General features: G+C 41.1%; 1 pseudogene; it reads left to right on the plus strand.

Annotated features, from left to right (window-relative positions):
* The window catches only part of LOC138071745 (craniofacial development protein 2 pseudogene), a 45,873-nt pseudogene extending 38,114 nt beyond the window's left edge, over positions 1-7,759 (plus strand).
* The last annotated feature ends 836 nt before the right edge of the window (positions 7,760-8,595 follow it).

Raw genomic sequence — 8,595 nt, forward strand, 5'->3', positions numbered from 1 at the left:
TCAACTTAAGCTTCTTCTGCATTAGTGCTTGGGGCATAGACTTGGATTACTGTGATATTGAATGGTTTGCCTTGGAAATGAACAGAGATAATTCTGTCGTTTTTGAGACTGCACTCACGTACTGCATTTCAGATTCTTTTTCTGAATATAATGGCTACTCCATTTCTTCTAAGGGATTCTTGCCCATAGTAGTAGATACCGTGGTCACTTGAATTAAATTCACCCATTATGGTCCATTTTATTTCACTGATTTCTGCCAATGCCCTAACCATATTGATTATATTCTTTGCAGCCAAAGATGGAGAAGCTAGAGACAGTAATCAAAAACAAGAGCAGGAGCTGACTATGGCTCAGATCATGAACTCTTTATTGCCAAATTTAGCCTTAAATTGAAGAAAGTAGGGAAAACCTGCTAGACCATTCAGGTAAGACTTAAATCAAACACCTTATGATTATATAGTGGAAGTGAGAAATCAGATTCAATCTGATAGACAGAGTGCCCAAAGAACTATGGATAGAGGGTCGTGACATTGTACAGGAAGCAGTGATAAAGATCATCCTGAAGAAAAAGAAATGCAAAAAGGCAAAATGGTTGTCTGAGGATGCCTTACAAAGAGTTGAGAAAAGAAGAGAAGTGAAAGGCAAAGAAGAAAAGGAAAGATATATCCATTCGAATGCAGAATTCCAAAGAATAGCAAGGAGAGATAAGAAAGAGTTCCTCAATGATCACTGTAAAGAAATAGAGGAAAACAATAGAATGGGAAAAACTAGATATCTCTTTAAGAAAATTAGATACCAGAGGAACATTTCAGGCAAAGAAGGGAACAATAAACGACAGAAATGGTATAGACCTAACAGAAGCAGAAGAGATTAAGAGGTGGCAATAATACACAGAAGAACTATACAAAAAAAGAACTTCATGACATAGATAACCATGATGATGTGACCACTCACCTAGAGCCAGACATCGTGGAATGCAAAGTCAAGTGGGACTTAGGAGGCATCACTATGAACAAAGCAAGTGGAGGTAATGGAGTTCCAGCTGCACTATTTAAAATCTTAAAAAATGATGATGTGAAAGTGTTGCACTCAATATGCCAGGAAATTTGGAAAACTCAGCAGTGGACATAGGACTGGGAAAATGTACATTTTCAATCCAATCCCAAAGAAAAGCAATGCCAAAGAATGTTCAAATTACCAAACAGTTGCACTCAGATCACATGCTAGCAAATTAATGCTGAAAATTTTCCAAGCCAGGCTTCAACAGTACATGAACGGTGAACTTCCAGATATTCAACCTGGATTTGTAAAAGCAGAGGAACCAGAGATCAAACTGCCATTATCAGCTGGTTCATCGAAAAAGGAAGAGAGTTCAAGAAAAACATCTACTTCCACATTATTGAATATGCCAAAGACTTTAACTATGTGGACCACAACAAACTGGAAAATTCTTAAAGTGATGGGAATACCAGACCACCTTCCATGACTCCTGATAAATCTGTATGCAGGTCAAGAAGCAACAGTTAGAACTGGACATGTAACAACAGACTAGTTCCAAATTGGGAAAGGAGTATGTCAAGGCTGTATATTGACAGCCTGCTTATTTAATTTGTATGCAGAGTATGTCATGTGAAATGCCCAGCTGGATAAATCACACGATGGAATCAAGATTGCCAGTCGAAATATCAATAACCTCAGATATGCAGATGACACCACCCTTATGGCAGAAAGTGAAGAAGAATGGTAATTAGCCGCCAATTAAAACAAACAAATAAACAAAAAATAGTTGCAACCAAGACCATATGGCCCATAAGCCTAAAGTAAAATAAAGAGCCTCTTGCTGAAAGTGAAAGAAGAGAGTGAAAAAGTTGGCTTAAAACTCAACATTCAAAAAGCTAAGATCATGATATTCCTTCCCATCAATTCATGGCAAATAGATGGGTAAACAAAGGAAAGAGTGAGAGACTTTATTTTCTTAGGCTGCACACAGTGACTGCAGCCATGAAATTAAAAGGTGCTTGATCCTTGGAAGAAAAGCTATGACCAACTTAGACAGCATATTAAGAAACAGAGACATTACTTTACCAGCAAAAGTCCATTTAGTCAAAGCTATGGTTTTTCCAGTAGTCATGTATGGATGTAAGAGTTGGAGTATAAAGAAAGCTGAGAGCCAAATAATTGATGCTTTTGGACGGTGGTGTTGGAGAAGACACTTGAGAGTCCCTTGGGCTGCAAGGAGATCCAACCAGTCTATCCTAAAGGAAATCAGTCCTGAGTATTCATTGGCAGGACTGATGCTGAAGCTGAAACTCCAATGCTTTGGCCACCTGATGCAAAGAACTGACTCATTTGAAAAGATCCTGATGCTGGGAAAAATTGAAGGCAGGAGGAGAAGGGGCAAACAGAGGATGAAATGGTTGGATGGCATCATTGACTCGCTGGACATGAGTTTGAGTCAGCTCTGGGAGTTGGTGATGGGCAGGGAGGCCTGGCGTGTTGCAGTCCATGAAGTCACAAAGAGCTGGACAGGACTGAGTGACTGAACTGAACTGGTAACTATATCTACATAAAACTGGTATTCATTTAAGTTAAAGAATTCTAAAAAATCTACATTTTTTACTTATTTCTTTCACATTTTTGCTTCTTAGTTAGTTCTAGTGTTAAAGAATCAGTCTGCCAATGCAGGAGACTTAAGAGACACAGGTTAGATCCCTGGGTCAGGAAGATCACCTGGAGAACGAAATGACAACCCCCTTCAGTATTCTTTTTTTTTTCCCTTTCAGTATTCTTGCCTGGGAAAATCACATAGACAGAGAAGCCTGGTGAGCTACAGCCCACGGGGTCACAAAGAGTTGGACACGACTTAAGTGACTTAGCACAATGTCACATTTTATATCTTAGTGTGTAAATCTTAAGTGTTTACTGTAGTATATGTTGATTTAAAATGTTTTGTCTTTTAATCTGGATACTAGCTTATTTAACTGCTTTATACACAGCTTTTACTATATATATGATTTATTCCCAGTGAATTTTAAGTTCTTGCCTCATTGTGAGAGAATTTGGCTATGAAGCAGGGAGTTTAAGAAAGCAAATTGAGAATGTATTTGAGTAAGAATATGCTCTCAGAGGGAGAATAGTTGGGGAGCTGCTCCCCAGAGTTTCTTTGGCAAGTTGGTTATAAGGGACATAACAATGAAAGCCAGAATATTCACTGTGGAAGGAGAGACTTGGTGTCATAATTGACATAATCCCCAATTTCCCCCTTTCCCCAGGGGAAAAATGATTTTTTGGTCCTTATTAACTTAGAAGTGTCATGGCATTGGTGCATGATGGATACTTCCTATCAATTCAGGTCAGTTCAGTTCAGTTGCTCAGTCGTGTCCCACTCTTTGCTACCCCATGGACTGAAGCACGCCAGGTCTCCCTGTCTCTCACCAACTCCTGGAGTTTACTCAAACTTTTGTCCATTGAGTCAGTGATGCCAACCAACCATCTCATCTTCTGTCATCCCCTTCTCCTCTCGCCTTCAATCTTTTCACCATCAGGGTCATTTCCAGTGAGTCAGTTCTTCCCATCAGGTGGTCAGAATATTGGAGTTTCAGCTTCAACATCAGTCTTTCCAATGAATATTCAGGACTGATTTCCTGGATAGACTGGTTGGATCTCCTTGAAGTCCAAGAGACTCAAGAGTCTTCACCAACATCACAATTCGAAAGCATCAATTCTTATCTGGAAGTGTGATTTTATTGTAATGAGAACATAATGAGCAAGAAATTACATTGAAACTTAAGAGATTCATCTTTCCCCATGTTTTTGTCTGCTTTCAGGACCCTTATCACCCATAAGGTGTTGTTTCTTGTCAGTCTCCATGTTCCTACTTTCCTTTGTCTGCCTATGGACCCCTGCTGTTTGTAATGTCACGTGAGTGTATGCTCCTCGGTTCTTTGTCTCATCACAACAAAGATTTGGAGCAACAGACATTAAAGCCCTCGGCACATCACAGCTCTCAGGTCTTGGACAAACCGTGTTATAGCTCTTAGGTAAATCAGTGTTACAGCTCTATTTTATTTACAAGATAGCAGGAGAATCCATCCTCGAAGTGTGAGGACATACCAACCCAAAGATTTGAAGGGAAGAGAGTGGAAGAGCACGTGGGAGAGAGAGAGGGAGAGAGAAGGAAAGAGCACACGCACGTGGGAGAGGAAGAGAGAGAGAGCGCACTTTGACTCCTCCTTTTATATGTTTTTATTCCTCCACCTGGGCCTGCCCTATGCAAATTGGGCTTAGCCAGGAGTGCTGTTTGTTCTACCCGAAGTCTTCATTCTAGTCCTCAGTCCTTCCTTTGACCTTCCTTGTTTTTTTAGCCACTCCATTTTGACTCCTTTTCCCTGTTCTACCTACCTAATAGTAAGATATGTGATTTTCTGCCCCCTATCCCCTGCCCTCATGTCTCTGTTTATTGATAGCTACTTGCCTGCTATAATAACTTTATTAGTGGCATTTTTTTCCTTTCCTATAAGTTCTTACTTTTCTGTTGTACCTCTTTCTTTTACAGTTAGTGAAGACCATTAAACATTTATGTTTTGAGTCCTTTTATCACTGCACTAATGAACTCCTAGTTTTTGGTTATCTGAAAAGTTTTATTTATTTCTCCTGTAATTCTTAATAATACTCCTTCTGAGTAGAGTATCCTAGATTTTAGGTTTTTCCTCTTTCAGCACTTTTAATATGCCATGCCACTGCATTCAGGCCTACAAAATTTCTGTAGGAAAATTAGTTTATATATAGTTTTAAGTCAGTTCTCTTATATGTGAATCTTTGTTACATATCTTTGTTACAATCTTTGCAGTTCTCTTTTTGCCTTTAGAATTCTCTCTTTAACTTTTGTCGTTTCATTTATGATATGTCTTTGTGTCAGTTTCTTTGGGTTGGGGCTCTCTGTGCTTCTTGTACCTGGATATATGTTTCCTTTAGGTTCAGCAAACATTCAGCCATAACTTGATCAAATAAATTTTTTTATACTTTTCTCTTTTCCTTCTGGTACCTGTATTTTTGGTGGTGAATTTGAAGTTCTTTCTTCATTGAAGAAAAAAAAAAATTTGGAGATGAAGCAGAGAGGTCAAGAAAGTAAATAAAAGAGGTAAATGAAAGTAAATGAAAGAGGTCAAGAAAGTAAAATGAAAGTTTAGGTAAGCAAGGTAAACTCTCAGAGCGAGTGTGGACAGACAGGTGAGGAACATCTACATGGAGCCTCTTTGGCAAGCTGATTATGAGGGACATACAAATAAAGAGACAGTATAGTCACTAGAGAAGGAAGAGTTTGGAGGCTGACTTCCCTGACTTTCATCCCAGCTCAGTTTTCTCAAGGTGTGGAAGGATTTCTGTCCTCATTTACCTTAAATCAGAAGTGTCATGGCAGTGGTTCATGATGAGAACTTCTCTGTAATGTTAATTTTATTATAATGAGAGCACAATGAGCAAAAGCATGCATGTAGACGCAGGTAATCCTTGCTTTCCTCCACCTTTCTTTGTCTGCTACTGGAACTTTTATCACCCAAAATATGTGGTCTCCTGTCAATCTGTAGGTTCCTACTTTCTTTTATCTGCCTGTGAACCTTGATGCTTATAAGATATATGTGATTTCCCGCCACCTGACCCTTGCCCACACTTATGTTCTCCTACCTAGCTACCTGGGCTGCACAGTGCTGGAGCAGTGAGCAGCAGATGTGCAGCACTGGAGTGGCTGTGAGGAGACACCCCACATCCGAGGGCAAAAGAGAAGCCCCAACAAGATGGTAGGAAGGGCAAATTCACATTTAGAATCAAACCCCATTCCTGCCAGAGATGCTCAGAGGGCTCAAACAAACCTTGTGTGCACCAGGACCCAGAGACTGACACAGAACTGTGTTTGAGCACCTCCTGTGGAGGTATGGGTCAGCAGTGATCTGCCACAGGGACAGAGGCTCTGGGTGCAGCAGACTTAGGTATGGCATAAGCCCTCTTGGAAGAGGTCACCATTAACTCCACCACAGAGCTGCCAGAACTTACACAGGACTGGGAAAAAACTCTTGGAGGGCACAACAGAATCTTGTGCAATAGGACCCAGAAGAAAGAAGCAGTGACCCCACAAGAGACTGCCCTGGACTTGCTTGTGGGTGTCCAGGAGTTTTCAGTAGAGGCATGAGTAAGTGGTGGCCTGCTGCAGGGTTGGGGGCACTGAGTGTAGCAGTACATGCATGGGATCTTTTGAAGGAGGTCACCATTATCTTCTTTACCTCCACCACAGTTTGGCCCCAGATAAATAGTGGGGAGGGAACACAGCTCCACCCATTAACAGATAATTGGATTAAAGATTTACTGAGCACAGCCTCACCCATCAGAACAAGACCCAGTTTCCCCCTCAGTCAGTCTCTCCCACCAGGAAGCTTCCATAAGCCTCTCATCCTTCTCCATCAGAGAGCAGAGAGACTGAAAACCACAATCACAGAAAACTAATAATCTGATCACATGGACCACAGTCTTGTCTAACTCAAAAAAACTATGAGCCATGCCATGTAGAACTACCCAAGACAGACGGGTCATAGCGGAGAGTTCTGACAGAATGTGGTCCACTGGAGAAGGGAATGGCAAACAGTCGGGAGCCAGCACGGGAGATCCCACCCATGACAAAGGTCATGAGGAAGAGACCAGATGGGCAAAGTTGATTCAGGACTTGAGGGACCCCCTGGACCTGCTCAAGCATCTACCCCAAAACCAGAGTCTGTCTCACTATTTTATGCCTTTCACCAACTCTTCTGACATTAACAGGGGGCTATCCAAGACCACCTTTCTCTGGAGAAAATCAACTTAGGAATCTAGTTAATAAATCTCCTGGGCATAATAGGAGTGTTTCAATTCAAACCCCTCTGATGGTTCTTTAACTTGCCTGACAGGTTTATCCGGACTTTTACAACTACACTTGTGATTGTTTACAGCCTCCCAACTGCGAGAGGCATGGGAAGCTTAAATAAAGCCTTTTGAGGAGTTAAAATTATAAGAATGGTACTGGTGAAGGGTCTCATTGTTGAGCCAATGTTTGCTGCCAAGTTTTCATATTGTGTGCATTAATTAACATAGTTGATATATAGAAATATCAGTAGTGGTCTTGATATTAACAACAATAAGCCTTGAGTTAATAAATTATTTTCCTGTTATAGCCCACTGAACCTTTGCCCTATAGGAATGCAAATCTATCTAGCACTTTTGGAGAATGAAGCCTGACTTTATAAAAAACACTTTTAGAGAAAATAACCTTTCTGGTCAACTAACCTTTATTAGAAGAAAGAGTCATAAAATGTTAACAGGCCTCCTGGCCAGAAGATGATGCAAATCACCTAACCTGTGTATACAGATAGGTATACAGAAAGAAGGCCTGGTTCTGATAAGGGTCAGGGCTGCTGACCTTGCATGACTCTGCACCTTCCATTATTCTCTATGTAAAACTTAAGGTGTAAAAGCTGTCTGTGAAAATAAAGTTGCAGACTTTGCTCACCGAAGTTTGGTCTCCCCGTGTCATTCTATTTTCTCTCTCTTTCTCTTTCCTTTTCAGGTTGACTCCCTGGAGGACAGGGGCCCTCTGAGTTCTCTTTCCTGCCCGGGCTTCAAAGACTCACTCGAGAAGGTGCCCAAGGTGGGTCACCTTCAACATTTCGAGAGGGTGCCTGTGGCCTACATGAAAAGTGCAAGTCCCACGCTTGGGCTTTATTGGCTTTCTGCGTAAACCAAGAAATATCAACCTCTTCTTCTCCTTTATTTTCTTAACTGCAACATTCATTCTTTCTTTCTTTCCCTCACCCCCTCGCCAACGACGTCACCCTGAGGATATCCCTGGATCCAACTAGGGCTGGACATCGGTAGCAAACCACTTGAGCATTCTTGCCTTGAGAATCCCATGAACAGTATGAAAAGGCAAAAAGATAGGACACCAAAAAATAAACTCTCCAGGTCGGTAGGTGCCCAATATACTACTGGAGATCAGTGGAGAAATAACTCCAGAAAGAATAAAGAGACAGAGCTAAAGCAAAAACAACACCCAGTTGTGGACATGACTGGTGATGGAAACAAGGTCTGATGCTGTAAAGAGCAATATTGCATAGGAACCTGGTATGTTAGATCCATGAATCAAGGCAAACTGGAAGTGGTTAAATAAGAGACTGTAAGAGTGAACAACAGCATTTTAGCAATTAGCGAATTAAAATGGACTGCTACTGCTAAGTCACTTCAGTCGTGTCTGACTCTGTGTGACTCCATAGGCAGCAGCCCACCAGGCTCCACCATCCTTGGGATTCTCCAGGCAAGAATACTGGAGTGGGTTGTCATTTCCTTCTCCAATAAAATGGACTGGAATGGGTTAATTTAAATCAGATGACCATGATATCTACTATTATGGGCAAAAATCCCTCAGAGGAAATGGAGTAGCCATCATAGTCAACAAAAGAGTCTGAAATGCAGTATTTGGATACAATCTCAAAAACAACAGAATGATCTCTGTTCATCTCCAAGGCAAACCATTCAATATTGCAGTAATCTAAGCCTATGCCCCGAACAGTAATGCTG

The sequence above is a fragment of the Capricornis sumatraensis genome, chromosome X, assembly GCF_032405125.1.
Source record: "Capricornis sumatraensis isolate serow.1 chromosome X, serow.2, whole genome shotgun sequence".
Lineage (NCBI taxonomy): Eukaryota > Metazoa > Chordata > Mammalia > Artiodactyla > Bovidae > Capricornis > Capricornis sumatraensis.